This window comes from Vanellus vanellus (assembly GCF_965231255.1).
Source record: "Vanellus vanellus genome assembly, chromosome: 3".
Classification (NCBI taxonomy): Eukaryota; Metazoa; Chordata; class Aves; order Charadriiformes; family Charadriidae; genus Vanellus; species Vanellus vanellus.
In genome coordinates this window covers 31,276,828-31,298,611 of record NC_138907.1, presented here as the reverse complement: position 1 = coordinate 31,298,611, position 21,784 = coordinate 31,276,828, and the positions used below count along the sequence as shown (strand labels likewise).

Below are 21,784 nucleotides of genomic sequence, written 5' to 3'. Positions count from 1 at the left end.
TTAATCGCTACTCCAAACAGAAATTAAATGTGCCCTAATCCAGAGTTACGTTGTTTGCTTTTACAACTGTAAGTCATAAGTAATTAATTTTCCTTGGAAAATTAATTCACTTACCATTCCCAGTAGCATCATATGTTGACACAGGGTTATAGATAGTTTAATATTTTTGTTCAGCATGTTGGCCTCAACTTTGGAAGACCTTAAAGCAAAACAAATTCCAATTTACTCAACTGTATATAATTCAGGGTTATTTAAAGTGAATGTTGTCTTTATTGCTGTCAACCAGCTGACGATGATGATTCTAAAATTATATTCAGTCTTCCAAAAACCTAAAGTCTATGGACAGATGTGAGTTATTTCTTAAAAAAAAAAAAGAAATTGTTTCACATCAGACGTTTAGGGGTAACATGGCCACTGGAATGCCATCAGCAGTAGAAAAACTTAGCTCCTCGGAGAACATAACTGTATGTTAGAAAGCCTTGGGCTAGAGGCAATTTTTTTCCAGCATGCCTTATGCTGCTTGAGATGCATAATAGGTGATTTATTATTCCTGTTGCACTCAGAAATTCCTAAGTTGACTTAATTTGGAAGATTGTTTTGTTTCCTATATTGTCGTGTACAGAAGGGCAGCTCGTTGCAGCGCCGAAGGGCAGCACAGGCACTTGCGTGGGTGGCCCCGCTGCCCACAGCTGACTGTCCTTCAGAGGTGGCATTGAGCAGTGTGGGCCAGAAGTCTTCCGGAATGAGAGAGGCAGCTTTTAAGTCTAATCTTTCAAGTTTGCCAGGAGGACCTCTTTTTTTTTTTTTTTTTTTTTTTTTTTTTTTGTGTGTGTGTGTGTGTGCAGCTCCATAAAACATGGTGTTTATTACTTTGGTTTATTTTTATTTATTTAAGTCTCCCGGGTGAAACTCCAGTGACGGCAGTGTTGGAGTTCAAACAAGCGAGGCTTATTTTATAAATGTCCCTTTGTGGGTTGGTGGCTGCGTTTTGCCTGAATGCAGGGGGTCAGTATCAGTGGCGTTTAATTTAGAATTTTGGGGGTGGAAAGTAGAAATTGACATTTAATTCCAGTGTAAAGTTACTGCTAGATCAGGCATAAAAATATTATTGCATTAGCAATCACGGGAAGAAAATAAACTATGAGCGCATTGACAATATACAGTGGTATGATAGACTTGGGTAAAATAGAGCAGTAGACGGAAGAAAATACTTTTTCAGATGCTTTTTTCACCACAACACATTTTAGCAAGTAGAGAGTGTACATAAAAATATTCGACTAATAGAATTAGGTCCTACTAATAGCGCCAGCAAAGGTAACTTCATCTGTACACAACAAAATAGTGCGTAGATAAATATTATCACACATCTCTTATACATACATACATGTATATGCAACATCGATGAATGTGTTGACAGAGATGTCCATTAAATTCTGTATCTGTTACTTTCAAATTCCATTATTTTGAGTTTCTTGGTTCTACAGAAGACACAATGCCACTGTGTATCTGGAAATAGGTCTCAGTAGGCATAACTAGCTCTTTCGTTATTACGGTGTGATTACTTTAAAAAAGCTTTGCTGTGCTATTTAAAAACACAAAAGCTCCTGCGAAGAAGACGTCAGTCTGCTGAACTGAGTTTGGCCACGTACTTCTCGTTGACAGTCGCGCACGTTACTGAAGCTGCGTCCTACCGACCGCACCAGGCTGTTCGCGTCTTCCTTACCTGGGCTGTCAGTTTTAACAAAGTGCAGCTCTTATCCAGCCTGCAAAAGTTGTTTGTTTCTTCATTTTCATCTGCTCTGTGATACAATGTACCTTCCGCCTCAGGAAAATGAGAAGCAAGCACCAGGTCTATCCTTTTCTTATCCTTTTTGGCAGGACCTTGTGCTGAAAGCACACACCAGCATTGGGCTCAGGATACTCTGCCCCAGTGTAGCAGCGTTCTCGTTAAATACCCTTCTGTGGGACCGTTATCCATGTAATGTATGTAAAAGTGGTGTTGTGTATAAAATATTTTGGGAGCCAACCAAAAGCTGTTGCCGTTCTTACAAACTTCTTGGCAATAGGAGTTCGTGTTTCTTTTGGGCATATTCCCATTCATTTTATGATGACAGTGATTGTCTAAATTTGCAAGAAAAATGAAGTTAAAACAATTATTGTTTAAAAAAAAAAAACAAAAAACAAAACAACCAAAAACAAAACCCTGCAGAAACTATTTCTTTGGGCAAAATTTATATTTTGAGTTCGACTGTAGCTTTGGATCAGATAATTCAGAGTTGGCACTAATTCTGAAAAAAACATTGAGCTATGAAGTACAATAGCAAAAAGCCCAAGAAGCATGAACAAATGCGTACAGTGTCTCCTAATGTAAGTGCCTGGCTCTTTGGAGGCCACCAAGAAGCCTACAGTGATTGACGTGCATTCTGGAGAAGCTTTTTTTTTTTTTTTTTTTTTTTTCTCTCTCCTCTCCCCCCCCCCCCCCCCAGCAGTGTTGAAGTCAGTCAAAGTGTATAGACAAAGCTGAGTGAATACCAGTTTCCCCAGTACAGGGGCTATTTTTTCAGGAAGTCTAACTCAAACCAGATGTTTTGCTTAGACCTAGAGTTTGTTGCTGCCAAGCATCTCATCAGAGGTCAGAGTTCTGGGCTCAGGGCCCTGCTAGAATTCTTTCACAAATTGCTATTCGGTGAGGTTTTAATCCTAATGGAAAGAATAATGTGCTTGTAAAATCTGCAGTTATTACAAACACAGTATACATATTGTGGACTTCAAATGACTACATATTTCATTCCCATAAACAGGGAATGCAGATGAATGCAGTGTGTAATAGTTTTAGACATTCAAACTTAAACCAAGTATATAGTTTATACTACTGTTAACCATTTGCATTCTTAACACTCCTGTAAAATGAATGGTAATCTGGACTAACAATTGGCAGCTCGAAACAAAACAAAATGAAAAAACCTCCAGCACGTTTTGACTTGTAAGCTGTTTCCTGAAGTAAATAGGAAACCTTATGCTTTTGAGACAGTTAAAAAAAAAAAAAAAAAACCAAAAAAAAAAACCAACAACACTCTGCTTGCTAAGGCACTACGTTTGGCACAGTTTCTGTCTTTCCTTCTTTCCTTTTTTTTTCTGTCTCGGTTTTTAAATAGCTTGGTAGCAACATTTTATGGTCAACTTAACCTTACTTCAAGTATTTCTTCATACAGCTAATTATTCATCCCCAAAACCTCAGAGTGGAGTGTATATACTCCAGCTTACTTAAAAACAAATGCTGGTGATACAAAGTGATAAGAACCAGAACTAGTGATGAAAAATCTCGCGATATGTTTGTTGTCTTGTTGGGACCATTATTGATAAACGTCTGCTGTGATTCTACTGAAGTGAAGTTTGAGCGTAAAGAAAAAAATCTCAGGTAACTTTGCTAGGGGGCTGCAGCCTGCAACTGGAGAAATGCAGCTTGATATAGTATGAAGATTGAGATTGTGGTTATCAGAAATTAACGTATGCTATAGAGGACAGCGCAACAGTGTGAAATTGGACAATGTAACTGATATCTCAGTACAGTGAGAGTGACATCTCAGTGTAGTGATGAATTGTTATTGTTTTATGTTGTGCAGCATCTTAGTTTTCAGCAAAAGTTGCTGATGAATCATATCTGTTCTTTTACAACTTTGATAACTTTTCAAACTTTTAAGTCTTAAATGTGTTCAATTATATTTAATATAACTGTGCTGCTTTTTCTCATTCTAATTTGTAACTCATATGTAACTCATAAATGTGTTTTCACTTCAGTGAAAAGTGTAACTTAAGAAAAAGGCAGTGTCGCTCAGAAGAGTTAATGTCACCCTTGTTCGCATGATGATCATAGTCAGTGATAGTCATGCTGGGAAGGAGGTAAATAAGGCAGTACGTCTCCATTAATACTCTAAACTTTGACACATGCTGGGGTGTTCATCTACTGTGCAATTTATTCTTTTTTATTATTATTACTTGTTTATAATAAGAAAACTGCCTAATGAATGTTGAGGCTCAAATATCAAGGTGTTGTTGCCTTCTGGGGTTGCGGCAGGGGGAACGTTTTAAAAACTGGCATTGGTCTTCCATAAGCCTGCCTGTTCGATAAATCTGTTTCACAGCATTGAGTGTAGAGATTTGTGACATAAATTTCACTGCTACATCAGTTTGGTTGCTGAATAAGACATTGACGAAGCTGGTATTTGGACAGCAAATTAATTTTCAGAGACAATATGTATTTTTCAGAGAATAAAAAAGAGCTTTGTTCCTACCATATTCTTCAGAAAGGAGAATGTGGCCAAAGTGATATTGGTAAGCTGCTTTTTCCATTATAGTGTACACTTGTGTAAATAATATTTTCCCCTTGGTATATTGAGTAAACGTGACTTACACTGGGGCGTAGGGAACTGAATTAGAAATCTTCAGTTCTTTCTGTGGGTAGATTATAAATTTTAACTTTTTTCTGTTAGAATCTGCGTTTTGATTAACTGGGACTGGTTCTTTTGTTTAATAAACACCTAAAACCCCATAAAGGCATACTACTTTTATTGCAAGTTGGGTGATCTTGGTGCAAGCTGTTGCCTCAAGGTGAGAAAGCGAATATTAAACATGGATTGAAATTAATACGTACAACCTAATCATTCAGATGCAATAAGAAAAAGTGGAGACAAACTGCAATCTTATAAGAGAAGCTTTTTCATATTAATGAGTTTCCATTTGCCAATAATTCTGTCATTTGTAACTTGAATCATTCATCACCCCTGCAAATGGTTCTTTCAAGCTGTTATTTGCAATTTTGTCTTGTGTTTTTGTCCTTGATGTTGTGAAAATGACCGTCTACTGTTACAGGAATGAAAAGAGATCTCATTCAAACATCTTTTGTATTTCCACTTTCAGTGAAAAATGTTTTTCAAACCTGCAGCTGGTTATTTCTGCAGGAGTTCCCACTTATATTCAGGTTTGATTGACATTTTGAAATGGCAGCTTTTCATGAAAAGCTGTTAACTTGTAGAATTTGGTTATGGTACTAAGACAGACTGACTTTGTTCTACTGTTGGGGCCTGTCCAACCTAAACACAACCCTGCATCTGAATTTAATAGTGCTACTCTGCACAGGGAGCGTGAGCTTTTTGGCTTTTTTCTTTTCTTTTTTTTTTTTTTTTTTTTTTTTAACACTGGTGCTTCTGATGTGTTTTTGAACCTGACCTGAGAGGTACTCATCCTGATATCTTTTCTGTCAGTAATTGGTTTAATTGACATTCTTCTTCTTTCTCCCTCTCTCAGGCTACCAGGTTTTGCTAGGTTGCACTTCCATAATTTGAGTGGTGAAATACATTTTCATTTTACACGATGAAAGTAGGCAGAAAACGTTTTTTAATGACTGTACAAGTATTGCAGTGTCTGTCTTAAGGTAAAAGATCTGCAGCCTTTATTACTACTTATTTCTGAAGTTTTGGGCGCGAGGACAAGCTTATGGTATTAAAAAAAATCTTCTGAGCAATGACTACTGATTTAATTTCTAGCAAAAAACTGAGAGAGAGAGCAGTGTATAACATAATTATTCTGCCCTCATCTTTACCGAGTTGGTCTTTAATATTATGCCAGACTGTTGAAAGTGGGAGAGACATTATGCAAAATCAATTACCAACTGAGTTTCTTGCCAACCTTCTAAATAAGGATGTAAAAGTACCCATATACATTAGCTGACAGGAAAAGGAGTATTTTTAACTTTGAAACAGATTACTGTTTACATAAGGGAACTGAAAAAAAAGTAGAGATCCGAGCATCCCGATATCCATCAGTGATGTTTAGTGTTGTTTTAATCAAGTCTGAGAAGTAAACCAAGGGAAATATTTGGGGTTTTCCACAGGTTAACTGCACAATCCTGTAAGAGTAATTTGAATGGCTTGTATGAGGGAGCATTTGAATTTTGTTTTATAAGGAGGTAAATAATAGTGTCATTTGATTACGAGTGATCATACACTGTTGTGCTGCTGATCAATTAAAAAAAAGTTATTTTCTGCATACGGTAGTTAGAATTTCTGATCACCTATTCTCTTAGCTGTCTAACTACAGTTGTAAAACCTTCTCTACAGATTTGTACCTGCCTATGGTGATGCACAAATGGATATATTCATCCAACCCCATGCCACTCTAGTTTGTTTAGGATGCTGAGATGGCAGTGTAAAATATGTCCCGCTTATGCTGTCTCTGCAAATGTCTCCCAAGTCATGTGCTATATGGCACTGGTACAGTCACATTTGGGTTAAGATTAAAAGCCACGTGTGTTCTCGCTGTGAAATAAAATATTTGCTTGATCCTTTTCTTTAAAACGGTCTAGACTAAGTGAAAGTGAATGTTTTCTCAGATGCCTGCTCTGTACTTTCTGAATTTTAAAATGAATTTTTGAGTACCAACCAGAAGATGCTTTTTATCTTGAAGAACCAACGTTTACAGTTCTGCCCCGTAATTTTGAATGAATGCTTGCGAGCTTCATGTGAGCTTTCAAGGTAACAGCAAAAGCGTCCTAGTTGCCACTTGGACGTTACCATTAAAAACTAATACACGCCTCCACTATTCCTCCAAGCAAAGACAGGATGCGTGGGTACAAGCTTTTTGGTATACCCTTAAGGTCACCGTGAAATGCTAGACCAATTGAATTAAATGGCAAACTGCCCACTGACTTTAAACGGAGCCAGGATTTTGCCCTTTATCTCTATCAAGCCCTAAGGGCAAGCAGATTTCATTCTGAAACAGACCAAACATGGCAGTGTTTCAAAAGAAAGTTGAGCTGTTGTGAAGTTTGACCCAAACTGTGCAAAATGCAGAGGGCAGCACAGGGACCTTGAGCTGCACTTGGAAGTAGAAGGGGTACAGGTAAAATGGCTGCTGTCCCGCTGGATGCAGTGGAAGGTGGTTACCATTTTGAAATGCAGTCTCCTGTGTCATTTTCTATAGGAAAACATTCTTCTCGTCTGTTATTGGTTGCAAATTAACGTTCTTCGTTTAAAAATGGGTAGGAAAATAGAACAGGAGAGACTAACCAGCATGCTGCTGCTTCGCACTGTTCCCCTGCAGAGTAAAACAGATTTTATTACATATTTAATGATAATTTTTTTGGTATTCTTTCTTTAGCATTCTGTGGTAAGTTTTCAATAATGTGTATGGTCATTTCATATGGTCTTTTTTTTTTTTTTTTAAAGAAGGATCTGTTAAGACAGAATGTTTATCAATCAGTTAAGGACTAAAACTTTAGAATGACTTTCTTGGATTGGAAGATAAGACTTTTTTTTTTCTCTTAAGAAAAATATTCATTTTAACCAGGTAAGCATACTTTTAGGGTCTTCAAACTCACTTGAGCAAGCTCACAAACTCCAGTGTAATACTTATTTGCAATGGTGCAAGTACTTTATATTATTATTACAAAGCAAAATGAAAATTCTTTGGTGAACCTGGATTTTTTTCTGCCACATTTACCTGGGCAGAAGAAGTAAGCATCCTTATAACATTTTTTTTTTTTTTTTTTTTCTGTCTAATTCACTGTTTTAAGTTATCATACTTCATTTCAATTTGGCTTCCTCAACTTGCATAGAAATGCTGCTGTGAATCAAGATTCTCATACCTGTTTGCTATGATAAGTTTAGCATAAATTTACACATCACAAAACCTCAAAGTAGGTGGGGTGGTGTCGTGGTTTGTCGTGGTAATCTGAACATTCTTTGTAAGTATTAAAACCCTCCCCGTCTGTTTGGGTATTTTTTTCCCTCACCCTTTATTCCTGCTGTGTAGTCATCCTTTATTTTATTTTAATTTGGCTGATGGATGCAACTATATGGTAATGAACAGGGCGGGGGGGGGGGGTAAGAAAATGTTATTTCCATTATGTCCTCCTAAATTTCTGTCTCTTCAGTGGAAGAGCTTTACATCAGTGGCAGGTCCCGTTTATTCCTTAAATTATAGTGAAACACTACTTTTAATCTTAATTAAGGCTGTTCTAAAGCATCATTCCTGAACACGCTCTCAGTCTTCTCAGAAAGTGTAAGTTGGGAGGGTTGCCTGCTGTCTTCTGTCTCTGCAACTGCTTCTCTCTACAGTGGTGTAGTAAAGCCATGGTGATGGATGTTATGTATATATGTTATGATGAATGCATATGTTAGGGATATCTCTGGTAAGTCTGTTTTTTGCCATAACTTTTGCTTACTTACCTGAGGGCCATTGTTAAACGTACTTTACTCTGAGTAGCACTGTTAAAGAACCCAGGTATTTCGCTGAAAAACACTTCTAAGCGTGGGTAAGAAGAGTAATGGTACAGATTTTGGCCTGAAGTGTGTGCGAAATAGTATGTCCGTGCTCTTTATTTTTGTAGCATTCCTTCCTTCTGTGTACGCATCATTAGACTGTCTTTCTGTTTTATCACATCCTGAGATCTGATCCTATGTTGCTGTTACCAGGTACCATATAATTTCCCAGCTCTATTTAATAAGCCACTATGCTTCTTCCATAATCTTTTCTGAAAAACCAGTGTCCCAAGTAAATGGCATATTTTAATGTATTGTGGGGTTTAGTTTTTCAGGGCTTTGGGAAGAAGTGTGCTAAGGCTTCTGTCTCTTTTTGAGTGTCTGCACCCTGAATATTAGAATGGCTTTTTTTATGTGGGTGGTTTTTTTGCCTTTTTTTCTTCCAGTCATAAGATGTGAGGTACATAACCAAGACAAACAGAAAATAGATTAATGTATAAAAGATTTAGGGATATGAATGCTTTATGAAACCTTTGAATCGGTTGGAAATGAGAGTGAATTCTGGGCAAGTGCGACAGTCTTCTGAAAACATCGGTGTGGATTTACATTCTAAATATCCAAAGAGACAGAACCAGACTCTATTAGAACACTCTTGTATGTGACAAAGGAATTTTGTTGCTAAAATTTCAGGCTGTTGTGTAATAATGTAATTTTTGCATTGCAATCTGTTTGCAGAAATTGTGCTTCTTCTGGGTTAGTAGCTATTTGAAATGTTCTTCATGCCCAGAGGTCATCGGTAGGCATATAGCTTGAACCATTTCGATGTTGGTTTCCACTTTCCTTTTAGAAGCATACATGTGACGGTAAAAATCTGCTCCTCGTAAACCGCATCTAACTTAAAACAAAAACAAAACAAACAAGAAAACAAACCCGAAGCACAGGCCACTTTTAATTTTTCCACGTACCTGTTTTACAAAGTCAGTATCTTAGGAATATACTTAACTGAAACAGTTTTGGTGCCATTCATCCTGTTTGGTTGTGCATGAAAAATGGTCTAGTTGATGTTGCTAGCAGTTAAGTAGCAGCAGGAGATCTTGGGATCAGCTTTTGGAGACATTTTTTCCCACTGCTAGGATTTGACTATATTGGTGGTATTAAATAGTTCTGTTTTCCAAGTCTGAGGGGCTAGCCCCGTTTCATCTAAATCTTGATTCCTACCTGAAAATAACTTATGAAATAGGGCAGCTTAATTTTTATCCCTGAACCGGACCTACGAGCGCTTCCTCTGGAACAGGATGTAATGGATTCAGTTACAACACTTTTTTTTTTACTCCAGCTGTGGTAACTAAGACAATTGCTTAATGAGAAGTGAGTATTAGCTTCTAAAGTGAAGGGTATTTGGAGCTATGTTTCAACTGTTTCCCATTGATGCATGGGACAACTCAACAAAGATATGGAAAACATTTGTAAGCTGACCCTGGACCGTGCAATCAGAGAACATAGAGATCAGTGCATGAACATCATAAAGTATTGGAGAGGTAAAATATGTACTATTTGCTTCTGGGTAATGATGCTCAGGTTGCAGGCAGGAAATGAAGAATTGTAGTCCATTCTTTTTCATTTACTACTACTTCGGTTTAAGAGAAATTCTTGTGGCTTTGATTTGTCACCTGTAAAACTGGGACTGTTTTCAGGTACCTAGATCTCAGGCGTGTGAAGTTTAAAGGTTTTGCAGTGTCTGTGCATGTGTGGCTGTGGCAGGAGAGGTTATTGCTGTTCTAATTTCACAATGCCCTAGCAAAACCCGTACTGTTACTGTAAGAAAATATCTCCCAGAAGTTCGGTCACCTACAGGTCAAAGTAGTCTGAATAAGTACACCAAAACCAAAAGTCACCACTTTATCTCTGTACAATGGGGTATGTATTTTCTGCCACTGAAAGTTTGGGAGAAGTTAAGAGTACTTTTAATGTTTTATGGAAGGACTTTGGAGTTTTTGGCAATGCACTACTCTAATGTGTGGGTTTCCTAGACTCTTAGGAGCAGGATCTAGGGAATCAAAAAGTGGTAGCTGGAGAATGAGGGTCAGTGACTGGCTTGCTCTCAGTTGCAGGACGAGTAACTGGAAAAATACGATGTGTATTCTTGTATACAGCTATTTGGTATGTCTTTTCAGGTTGTGTAATAGCCCAAAACCCAAATCTAAACCTGTTTAAGAAGTTGTGTTCAATTACTAGTAACTTAAAAAAATTAATTGAATGACTTTGGATTTTACTTTCCATCCTCAAAACCTTCAACTCTGTTTACAAGCCCCTGACTGAAATGATCTCATGTCCTAAAGAAGGCTGAATTAGAGTTAATTCAGCGTTTTGCATTGTTAATGACAGTGAGACACAAATCGGAGAACTTTGTATAACTGAATCCTATGTCTTTCGTGATGGACAAAGTCATACCCATGTTTTTTTAGAATAGTAGCATATTGGAATGATGTCTAGTCCTAATTATATTTATATTGCAGAACTCTCAGAAATTTCTCCTTCTTTCTGTATTCAAAAGGGTAACAAATTAAAATAGAACTCAAATGAAGACAGAAGCCTGTTGAGCAGATCACCTCAGACGAATTCCTAATGCACATGTACATTCATAGGTGTAAATGTTTAGAAAGGAATATAGAAACACTAAATTCCTGATTCAGCTAAAACCTCTCTATATTTACGTCTATTTTTAAACAGAAAATCGTGTTGTTGAATGTAGGTTTTAGACCTGTATCAGAGTGTGCGTGTTCCAACTGTGGCATATGAACTTGAGAGCTTTGCTGTGGTAGAAAACTGGCAAGTTGTGATTTGATAAACCTCCACAGCATCTCTGGACTCTGATCTCTTTCTGTTGTGACATGATGCTAACCCCTTTTCAGCAGCCAGCCCTGATCCGCTGAAAGCATTATATCCTTGCCTGTGTGAGTCAGAAAGCAAGAGTCTTCTGCCTGGCACTGAAATGTACCTGAAGACAGAGCAGTCTGAATATTGCAACTAAAACACCCTTGTATAACTTTTTTTAACCTGCACATCAAATGTTGTTTTAAAAAAAAAAAAAAAATTAACTCTTAAGATGTGGGCTGACTAGGGTTTTTTCTGTTTTGTTTTAAATAAACTAAGCTAACAATTTTAAGAGGAAATTCTTCTGGCTTTGTGAAGGAAGAGCATTCCAGGTAGCACAGAATCACCAATGCTATTACTTTTTAGGCTGCATTTTCCACTTCACATTTTTGACTGCCTGTGTTTATAAAAGGTAAAAAAAAAATAGAGGGGTTTTCTGAAACGTTTCCTCTAATGAAGCTTCGTATTTTGTCTTCCTTGAACTTTTCTTAGTTTTTACAATCTAAAGCTAATTATTTTTGTTGTTCTAAGTCTACTGAACTATCTACCATAGTTACTGAAATGTTCCGGTCTCCTCCTAGATTCTCTTTTTAATGAAGATGACCGAATCCTGCAAACACTTAAGCATATGCTCAATATTGAAGCAGCTTGTCAGTAAACTTTGATTGGTCTTTGCTCCAGTTGAGTGAACTTCGAAGTGTGTATTTGCGGGATTGCCTTTGAATGCAAGAAGAACCTTGAACCTCAGGTGGTACACACCAAATCTTTTTGTAGCTGAGACCTGCATCCTCAGTTATATGTTGCTCTGAAATGGGTTTGCAGGCTGAGAATGGCACTCGCTGTCCATGTATCCTTCTTTTGCATCAGAAGGTAGAAGTTTCTTGGGCCAGAGTTAGTGATGATGACTTGCCTGGCATAGATGTCTTCCTCATCTCGCCGTGATTTGGATTAACTCTACTTGTTGCATCAGCCTAGCCGGCCATGTGCTGTAGATCTCGCTACAAGACTTAAACTTCAGCTTTCTTGCCAAGCTTTGCGTGTTCCGGAAGGTGAAGCTTGGCCATAGCTGATCTAAGGTGTCTCAGTTGTCTAATTTATGATCAGAGCAACTTCTGCCTTTTGCGAGGAAAAGTCCAAAACTCGATGTCTTAATCTAAGTTATTTAGAAGAGCAACTGTCTTTTGGTGTTCTTGAAATACAAATTCCATACAGAAAGGTGCATCCAATAATAAAGATAAGTTTTGGGGTTTTTTTTTTTCAGATTTAAAAATCCTCGATTCTTGTAGTATAACTAACAATTTGCCAAAGCAGACACACATTGAATAAGCCTATCTAATCGTTTGGTTGATCCATCTGGCACCTCATCTCTAAACTCCCAGTCCTGCAGAGCACAGATAAAACTTATGTTGGACTTCTGTCCTTAGTTAACATAGTGCAACATCAGCCAGTGATTTAAATGGAGTTGGCCTTGATTCTGTATTGCTCTTCACATTGTAAGGTAAGGGTATGCTTCAGCAAATGGTGGGAGACAGATGTAAGGGCTGCAAAACCAGGTATGGTTTTAATTTCCTTTTTGCTTGATGATATACCACTTTACAGTTGCAAATGTTTGTACAAATAGAGAACTCTGTTCCCTCTATGTAACAAACTTTAGCAAAACCAAACCTGAGGCAGTACAGTTGCTTTTTGGTGAAATGCTTTTATAATTAGAATTCATAAAGATATCTGGTTTTAAAATGGTAGGTTTTAGGAGCTTCTAAACATTTAAATCTTAAATTCTCAAATACTTAATTTCTTTATGATTTCCCAAGCTTGCCAAAACTTGTTTTGGTTAAGCTTTAGATCCTTTATAAAAAAAAAAAAAATTTGCAAGGGAAGTAGAGGTCAGTCTGTAAAATAATGATGCTGTAATCTGTGATCAGATTACAAATTTGCAATAAATGTATTCATATATGCAATAGTTAAAAGCTCTAACTTTGTAAGTAACTTGTAAACTTTGTAAGTCAGTAATAGTAAGGCAATGATTATTTACAAATCTTCCACTAGAGAATACCTAAGAAAACTTTATGTTCCAAGCAAGTTTTATTAATTTGTTGCACAAAATTTTATATTATTTTATATGTTTAAAATGTATTAAATAAGCGTTTTGTAGGAATTTCCAGACCTTGCATAAAAGTAAGGGTCACGTTATGAGGCCACAAATCATAACGTCTGTCAGGGATACTGGGAAAATAAGTGCTCTTTGATTTGTGCTTTTCCCTCCTACCTGCTGAGAGCTTATTTGTTTAAAAAAAATAGGTATGTTGCAAGAGTACTCAATTGCTGTTTCCATGTACAGGATAGTACATGCATTATTCTTGTTTATGCCATTCTACTGATTCATTTTGATTTCTCATTTTTAAATTATGCTAATTACTTTAGTAGTAAGGATCGTATACTGTCAATAGTGATGGTGGTTCTGAAAGGTCACTTGGTTTTGAGAATGAGAGAAATGTCGGTGTTCTTATTCACTTGTAAAAGTCGACATTGAGAACTTAATTTTTTGGTGCTGACAAGTTAGTGCAGCTAACTTATTATTCAGTCCTGTCAGCTTTTCAACCTCCAACATGCAAACATTTTGCTTATGCTAGATACGTAATAGGAAAAGTACTAAGTATGTGTTTTAATGCAAATTTTGTTAAGCTTCGTGCAGAGCGGATTTTTTAAAAGGCACAAATTTACTGCATCAGAGATTTTCTTTTTATGAGGGAATTCTTTATGCTTTTGCTTTAAATGCAAATTGCTGTTACATGTAATGAGTGGTGCTGAAATTGGTTTCAGTTATCAAAGGTGCGAATGACACAATGGATGCTTATGTACTCTGCCTGTCAAATCCATAAACGCTGGTACAGAACAAACTTCTGTTTTCTCACACGTTTCCTGGTTGTCTGTCAGCTTTCAGTCTTCCATGGGTCATTCAATAAACACTACCCTGGGTGACTTTTTTGGGCTGCCATATGTCAATCAAAACGAAGTCCATGCCTTTGAGTAAGCAGAGGGAGTAAGCTTGCTTTATTTGAGTTTGGCTGTGTCTTCTGCGGGACAGTGTCTTGCGTTTTGTTTCACCCCTCGCTTATTTTTGCCTTTAGCTGTGCAGTGGAAGAGTTTGGGGGTGCAGAGGGGGGGGGAGTGCTCAATAAAAGCAAAGGAGAAGCCGAATAGAAGAGAGGGTCAGAACTGAACAGCGGGATTACAAAGTGTTATTTAAGCATATTCAATTTGAACAGATACACTTTAAAAAAAAAAGGGGGGGGGAGGGGGTCAGAGGAGGGTGGCATGTGGAGGGGTTGAGGAGAGTCAAATTACCTAAAATCTCTTTCCAGCAAGCGTTTCAGGAGGTGGTGTCACATTAAATAAAAAAAAAATCCTCTTAATTTGTATCATGACTAATTCTGTCGACATGGGATTAAAAAGCTGCTGAATGTCATTGTTTGGCATATACATTCTTTTCTAATGAAGGAATGGATATGTGATTGTATTAAATATATTCTCAGTCCGTTGCTGATACGAGTCGCCTGGTGTAGCGGTTGCTAAGTGTTTGTGTACGAACTTTGAGCAAGCCAGTGAGCACGAGACGTTGCTTATAGTAAAAAGCTAGGATATGATATCAACTGTACAAATGCTTCCTTTCTAGAAAATACCCTCAAATGAATTTGCACTTTTTTTTGGTAGTTTTTAAACATATTCCAGGTAGCACATTCCTCGTGAGAGAGGAGTGAGAGGAACCCCCAACACGTCTTCAGTGGAGTTGGAAGAAGTGTGTGTATTTTTATAAGCTTTTACCAAGCTCCTCACATCTCCTGAGGGCTCCCTTTGCTCTGAGTGAGGCCATTGGGAACTTTATACCCAGGAGCTGCTTTTCTTCACCTGTTTGCTGCAGAGGAATGGATGGTCACTGAATCCAGACTAAACAGAATTCCCACGTATGCCCAGACTCACCTGGGCTTTGAGACTTCTGTCTTGTCTTTCTAGAAATGTATTATTCCCCCTCCCTCTATCAGTGTAATCTTCTTCTTTTTTTTTCCTCTTATCCTTTGGAACTTTTCAGGAAAATCCCCAACAACATTTGTTGCCTTTCAGATATATGTAACTCCAATCCTGATGGTCCTCGCTTTATCTTTCTGTAGTGTTGCAGCGTATCTCCTATATTTGCAGAGCTTTAACAGCCACAAAATACAGTTTTGGACTGCAGTTGAAATGTAGGCGTTCCATCTAGTGGTTGGGGCAATCACCTTTGTTACTTATTGGAAAAAGAAAATGTCCCACTGAAGTCTCCAGGAGTTCTGCAGTTGATTATAATGGCAATTCAGATTGCTGTCCCTTAGTTGCATAAAAGTATGCGTTGGAGAAAGCTGGTACCTGCTCTGGAAAGAGGAAGATGATTTTTGGATATATGTCATTTGCTGCTAGCTTGCTCACGTCAAAGAAGTTAGCTTTAGAAATCAGAGCTATTAGCGATGGGCTCGAATTTGTGTAACGAGCTTAGCAGTACTGCTGCCTCTGTTAGGACACAAGCACAAGTAAATATAAGATGAATTCCAGCAACTTGCAAGTAACTTGAAGCATTTCCGTGATCAAGTGTGCATTTTTGTTTTCTTTTTTTAATGTCAGAGCTGACAGACTTTGTTTTTGTTTTATCATTTTCTTTGAAAATATAAATCCATTTCTCTCTCTGGGGATATTTCAGTAATAATAATATGCTGTTAAAATAAACAGAACTTGGATTTTCGAAAACAAGAAATGAGTCGGAGTTAAGTACATAGGATAACAATATATCCTATAACAATATAACATTTGGAGAAACCACAAACAATCTTCAAAAGAAATTCTTTCAGTTGGGTCCTTTTATCAAACATCAGAGGGATAAGCTTGTTTTCTTAGAATTTAACTGAAAGGGATTTTCCAAAGGACACTAGAGATTAAAACCCCCCACTTGAACTTTCCAATGTTTCCACCTGACATGTAAGGTGTATTTTAAATTTTTTTTTTTTTTCAAATTCTGCCCATGAAAAGGTACTTATCGTTACACTATTTGTGTCCTGTTTTACTTAAGGTCTTATTCTAAATGCATTTTGCTTTTGTGGTTTCACAAGCATTTGAAATGCAACTGGTTGTATGTGGTCCACAGCACTAGTAGAGAATGTTTTTCCCTTTCTAAAATTTTAAAACACGTTTCCGTGGATTGAATCTCTGCAAACTGATATAGTTTTGAACTTCGCTTAGGATGTGTTGTCCCACCTAATTTCTCATTCAGTAAATGTCATTCAGGCTGCACAGTTATACCACTTTTTAAAGAAAAAGAGTGTTTTTTCAGGAGGCACATTGGCTAGTCTCACATGCCAATTCATGGATATAGAAGTTAATGGTAGGTACCAACAAAATAATGTTTTATGAGGTGTTAGAAGCGTTTCAGGACTTACTTCAAGACAGAAAAAATTAAATTGCGTTTACTTCATTGAAGGTTGACTTTTGGATTCAAAGGACAAGTGAGGTATAACTTGATCAAAACCCAAAATAGATTGTCTGATGTGCGGCTCGGTCTTATTTAGGATGAATGTTGATCTGGTTATATACTGTAATGCCGAGCCTGGGTCAAGAACCTGCAGGTTGCTGCCCGGACTTAAGAACTCTTCCCCTCCCCACTGCTTTGTGACCAGCGTCATTAGGTCATGTCTGCACTACATTTGTAGGCTCTGCAGGGTACGAATAACTCTTGTTCAACTGTGGTGTAAGGTGCCTTGCTTGGCTCTTGGGCATCGTAAAGTAGTAACGATGCATGGGCTCGTCATGTCGATGCCTACTAACGTTTGTAATCATAAAATAGTAAATATTTAAGAATTGCTGTGTGTTGCAGTAGAACTTTAAGCTGTTTGAATTTGTCTTTCGGAGACACATGCCGTCATACCCTATTTTCTGAAATTGCGATTTCTAAAGGGGTCCAGGAAAAGGTTACCAAATGCATTATAAATTATGTGTATTGTTTTAGTATTTGTGGGGTTGTTTGAGGTTGCCAAAGGTAGAGAGCTTAGAACTGTAATTTACTTCTGTGTAAAAGCTGCCTGTTAGGGTGGTTCTAGTCTTCTACTAGTAATTTGGTGTGTTTGGTCAGGCAAAGTCCATCATGTACTGGTCCACCATCTGTGCTCATGCAGGCTGGCTAAATACAGCCTCCAGGCTTCAAGTGAACAGCGGTTCTTTGACTTGATAAATTTGTCATCCTAAGGACAAATGTATTTTTACAGTGTCTGTACTGGTGTACTGCAAGAAATAACTAAGCTGAGAGGCTATTTAAAATACTGCCTTCCTTTTGTGTACATCAACAGCTTTTTGAAACTGGAAAATGGCTTTCAATTACAGATTTGGTAGGACCCTCTCAAGGAACAGATAGGTTTTTAGTAATTTTAATTATTTCCAGTGAGTGTTCATAGCTGTTGAAACCGAGCGAAACAACAATCCTTGCTCTGTTTCATACTATATAAAAAAAAAAAAAAAGACAACTTAAGTATTGGGGTATATAAGAATAGGACAAAACTATCATGTGCATAATAGACAGGTGTTCTTGAATGGTATTCTTTAGTGTTAAATATTCTGTGCTGTGTTTAATGAAAGTACATGAAATGAAGTTATATTGCTTTTTTTTAGCACGGGTTCACAGAACAGTGGTTTTGCAATATGCAATATAATATTATTTTTCTAGTAATTTTAACAAATTTACCACAGACTAATTTCAGCGGTAATCATGACCAGAAATCAAAATAGCAGCCCTTGATTTTCTTCCAGGTTCACGAATGTAAGTTACATTTGGGATACTCTTTGTAAAAATATTAGGAAAATGTAATGTTTGCATTTCGTTTATTGGTCAACTACAATTATTTACTGTGGCAGTTTCAATTAATCAAATAGTTTAATTGTATGTATCTTGTTCCCTGGCTCACTTGGTAGAAAACAAATACTAAAATAGGGTTGCAGTGCCTGATAGTTCGAAGGGCAGATTAATTTTTACAGTCTTCCCCACAAAAAAAACCCTCAAACCAAACAGATGTCTGAGTACTTCCTAGTGCTAACTGTGAAGCAAGGTGGCTTTGTTTTCTGGAGAGTAAATGAAAGTTCTCAGATTCGCACTGGACTTCCTGCAATCTGCGGCAAGTCCCTTATTTCTGCTGGCCTTAGTTTCCATAAACTGGGGCTGTCAGTCCTTTGTATTGCTTGGAGATCATCATACAAAATGAAGTCTTCTGCTCCAGATCTGCTGTTCCAGCAGTGAATATTCTAATGCTAGTCATTTCTGAGTATCCTTTTAATGAAACTTTAGTGATTTATTTAGGTGGTAAATTCAAAATGACGTTTGAAAATCACACCAAAGGACGTGCTTCTTCCTTACTTGTTGGGCAGAGCTGTCGGGGCACCTTGTGTGCTGGACTCTGAGGAATCTCCCGGTACGAATGGTTCCGCTGGCTGAGGGTTTTGTAAGGGGAGTCATGGGGACAGTTGTCGTATTTGTTCCACAGATAAAGACAGTTAATAAATAAGAGTATTCTGATTAAAAAGAAAAGGCAATACTTCACAGTTTTAGCAGGGACACCCTCATACCTAGGGGTGCGTTCAGAGTTAGTGTTAACATGAAAACATTTTATTTGGAAGGATTTACAGGGGATCAGCTGCTGTGACAATCTACCACTTTGGTGTGTGGAGGGATTGTTGGAGGCCATGCAGCATAAAGATCTTAGAGCAACTAAGATGATTAAGGGACTGGAGCATCTCCCTTATGAGGAAAGGCTGAGAGAGCTGGGACTCTTTAGCCTGGAGAAGAGAAGGCTGAGGGGAGACCTTATTATGGCGTACAAGTATCTAAAGGGTGGGTTGAAGGAGGATGGAGCCAGGCTCTTTTCAATGGTTCCAAGTGACAGGATGAGGGGTAATGGGCACAAGTTAGAACATAGGAAGTTCCATTCAAATACACGAAAAAACTTCTTTACGGTGACAGAGCACTGGCACAGGCTGCCCAGGGAGGTTGTGGAGTCCCCTTCCCTGGAGATTTTCAAGACCCGCCTGGATGCAGTCCTGAGTAATGTGCTCTAGGCACTCCTGCTCTAGCAGGGGAGTTGGACTAGATGATCTCTAGAGGTCCCTTCCAACTCTGAAAATTCCGTGATTCTGCATAAACACACTCTGAAAGTAGCCTTGCGTATTGGACTTGGGCTTTATTTGTGAAGGCTTTATTACGGTGCACTTAATTGCAACAGTTGACAGGGATTCCTGTCTTTACAGAGCTGCTGTGGTGAATGAGTATCATGGGGTATGTGTGCTTCCAGTAGTGTCTGAATAATCTGATAGCACCCCAGTGCATATAAATAGTACCTGGAAGTATATAATATCATCTAACCTCTGATACTTGAGAAGATGAGTGCGACTTTTGGAAAACCGGAAAACGCACTGCACTTTAAACCTCTCTGAATTGTAACCTCTTGGCAGTTCCTACTGGCTGGTCTTGGCAATGATATTGGGATAATAACGTTTTTAATTAACTACTTTTAGAAACTAAATTCATGACACTACATTCATACAAAGCACAGAGAAAAGGGGGATGCAGAAATGTCTTCATCAAAGCAAAAGGAAACCGTGATGGTCAGTAGCTGCATCTTGGAGACAGATTTGCAATCTGGAAAGTTTGCCTGGTGTTTGCAACTTGACATCAGTCACTAGCTGAACGTATCTTACTTCTCTGAGGTATGGGTAGCTTAGGGATTGTTTTAGGCTGTCTTGTGCATATCCTGTTCTGACAGATCTACCCATTCACAGTTTCTTTACCCGTACCTTCATGTACGTGCTGTGATGTCCATTCCAAGTGGTACAACTGATATGTGTTGGAGTAATGAAGAACAACTTGTGCATGTCTTGTTTTTTTTTGTTTTTTTTTTTTGTTTGTTTTGTTTTGTTTTTTGTTTGTTTGTTTTTTTAATGGTGACTGTCAAGCAGCAATAAAGTTAAAACATGCAAATCATCTTTGAGAGACCTGAGAACTTTTTGTCTTCCTGGCAAAAGAAATAGACAGTTGAGTATTACAGTTTTTCCAAATTGTGTGTGTGTTTTGTCACATGAATTTTACACAAACTATGGCATCCACAGACTTAAATCCACAGATAAACACTAACCTCGCATTTGCAACTGAGGAGCTGTGAGCACGGATCTTTCTTCCCCTAGCAGAGGTATTTCAGGGTGCTTAGCTTTTGACTGTGATAGATCCTTTCCTTGTTTTGCGGGGAGTATAGTTGGCTGAATTGCTGTCTAGGTTCACTTTCAGCAGACTGGAAATAAAGCTTGTGATGAATCGAGTCTCTTCCAAAGAACTGCTTAGAAAGGTTAAGCCGGATCTATGGATTACCTGCTTTGCTACACCCTGTGCTATAAGGCTTTGTGGAGACAATGACGAATGTCTCCGGTTTGAATCATAGCTGCATGTTATTCCTTCTGAAGAATGACCGTCTTAAGGAATGAAACAAACCTAGGGAAACAGCAGTCTACCCTACTCTCTGCCACAGACTCTACTTTATATTCTGAGTAGTTGTTGTAGACCAAGATGGTTTTTTAGCAGTGGCCAAGAACTGCTACAGTTAATGGAACTTGTTAATGGAACTAGTGAAACTATATGATAATCAACTTCCAAGTACCTTGGAGTCAGTAGCCTTTCCTAAAAGCAGAAGGAAATTTTGAGTACTATGTCTTTTTTTTCTCCTTTTGCCTTCCTGCACTGTAGTGAAAAAAAATTGTTAAATTAGTATCTTTATCTTATTAAATTTTTAATTTGTGGTTCCTCATGGAAGATCTAGCCCAGTATTCGGCAGCTGTACTTGGCAAAGAGGAGAAAACGTGAATGTTGTTTCTGAACAATTTTATTCTGGTTCTTGTACTACGTTATATAAATGCACCCTCGCACGAGTGTGCGTGTGAGCTGGAAGCCCCTAGCTCTAGTACGTTACCCCGCTGATGGCAGGAGGAGAAGGGAATATATAGAACATCCTCACCAAAAGAAGCTGTATCTTCAGTAAGTCAGAAAAATAGAAACATAAGACTTCTTGTTAGGGTGTGGGGGTTTTTTTGTTTATATCTCTTTATTCAGAAAAGAAGCCATTGTGTTGTAGTCGCAACACGTTAGTAAGTAGCAACCGTACAGGGAAGCTTTGTGGTTGTGAGGCCAAGACTATGTGCAGATGCCAGTACTTATACACATACATGGCTTTTTTCCATGCGAACTTCATATAGGAGGAGTAATATTGGTGAAATTTGCAGTTCCTGTTTGTACGTAGCTATATTATGTATTGCATCATGAAAATATATCACATCACCATTACCTGAAATGAGGTGGCTGTGAAATACATTGCCATCGGTTTTACGATTGTTTCAGTTATTAACCACTCCTTGATGAACTGCCAATATTAGTTGATTGGGATCGATGCTGTTAGCATGTTAAACTGAACTGTGAAATCTTTAAAAGATCTGAATGGCTTAGAAGGTAAAACAAAGTAGTGGATGAAATGTTTGGTGTCGTGGCTTGGATCCAGCTTGATGTCCTAAATGAATGCATCTCAAAACCACAACAGATCAACCCAGATTTA

General features: G+C 37.9%; 1 protein-coding gene across 1 annotated transcript in view; it reads left to right on the top strand.

Annotated features, from left to right (window-relative positions):
* Positions 1-21,784, top strand: part of SRBD1 (S1 RNA binding domain 1) — a gene marked incomplete at its 5' end in the record, with an annotated part of 128,083 nt that overhangs the window by 84,821 nt on the left and 21,478 nt on the right. The gene's annotated exons all lie outside the window — the stretch shown is intronic.